This window comes from Camellia sinensis, chromosome 6 (genome assembly GCF_055761805.1).
Source record: "Camellia sinensis isolate YWXY chromosome 6, ASM5576180v1, whole genome shotgun sequence".
Lineage (NCBI taxonomy): Eukaryota > Viridiplantae > Streptophyta > Magnoliopsida > Ericales > Theaceae > Camellia > Camellia sinensis.
In genome coordinates, this window is record NC_138966.1 from 147,471,985 (window position 1) to 147,473,595 (window position 1,611).

Here is a 1,611-nt window from a genome sequence, read left to right on the forward strand (position 1 = left end):
TATTTGATGGGATCCAGTCGTGAAACCAACATTACGGAGTGAGCTAACAAGTAGTGCCGCAGCTTCCTGGTAGCCCATACCAAAGCCAAGCAAGCCTTCTCGAGCGGAGTGTAGCGGGTCTCGTAGTCCAACATCTTCTTACTCAGATAGTAGATGGCCCTCTCCACCTTATCCACTGATTCTTGTGCGAGCATGCAGGCCATCGTAGTCTCAGTCACTGAAAGGTACAATATCAACGGTTTCCCCGGCTCTGGTGGCGACAACACGGGCGGGTTCTGTAAATATTTCTTGATCTGTTCAAAAGCAACTTGGCATCGGCCGTCCCATTGGAATTTCTTGCCTTTCTTCAGGAGACCAAAAAGTGGTTCACAAGTCAAGGTTAATTTTGAGATAAACCGTCTTATGAATTGCACTTTACCCAGAAAGCCTCGCACCTCCTTTTCAGTCCTTGGTGGTGGCATTTCTAAGATGGCCTTGATTTTTGAAGGGTCGACCTCAATTCCCCTTTGTGTAATCAGAAACCCCAGCATTTTTCCCGCTGTAACACCGAACGTACACTTCTGAGGATTTAGCCGCAACCGAAATTCTCTGATCCTTTGAAAGAACTTTTGTAAGGCAGTGTAGTGGCCCTCTCTTTCCTTGGACTTAACAATCATGTCGTCCACGTACACCTCAACCTCTTTGTGGATCATGTCATGCAATATTGTGGTCGCGGCCCGTTGATAAGTAGCTCCGGCATTCTTCAACCCAAACGGCATTACTCTGTAGCAGTATGTTCCCCACGGGGTGGTAAATGCAGTCTTTTCTCTGTCTTCTGGTGCCATTACTATCTGATTGTACCCTGAGAAGCCATCCATGAATGAGAGCAAAGCATGCCCTGTTGTGAAGTCCACCAACTCATCAATATGCGGCAAGGGGAAGTCGTCCTTCGGACTGGCTCTGTTTAAATCCCTGAAATCCACGCATACTCGGATCCTACCATCTTTCTTCGGCACTGGAACGATGTTGGCCAACCAAGTCGGGTATTCGGATACCAGCAGGAAGCCTGCATCGATTTGCTTGGTGACCTCTTCCTTAATCTTGAGAGCCTAGTCCGGGCGGATCCTTCTGAGTTTCTGCTTGACAGGTCGGGCCTCGGGGTCAAGGGGGATCCGGTGCTGTACAATCTCAGGATCGATCCCAGGCATGTCTTCGTAGGACCACGCAAAAACATCTTTGAAATCTTTTAGTAAGGCGACTAAGCGCTCGCGTTCCTCCGAAGATAACATGGACCCGATCTGGACCAGCCGCGGGTCCTCCTCAGTACCAATATTTACGGTAACGATTTCATCCGTTAAGGGTTTGACAAATCTCTCCTGCTCCTGCTCAATTAAACGTTGCAAAACCGGAGGAATTTCTTCCTCGTCGTTTTCATCAAAATTTTGAAAGTCTGAGTTTATGCAATAAATTAAGGGCACAGAAAAGTACTCAGAAACCACAGTTACTTGATTCTCATTAAGCACATCCAAATCGTCCGAGTTCTCGGTTACAACAGACTCAAATGAGAAAGAAAAAGACAACCTGGACATAACTGTGGCATCCGGGTTATCATCCCCAGGATTACCAGACTCA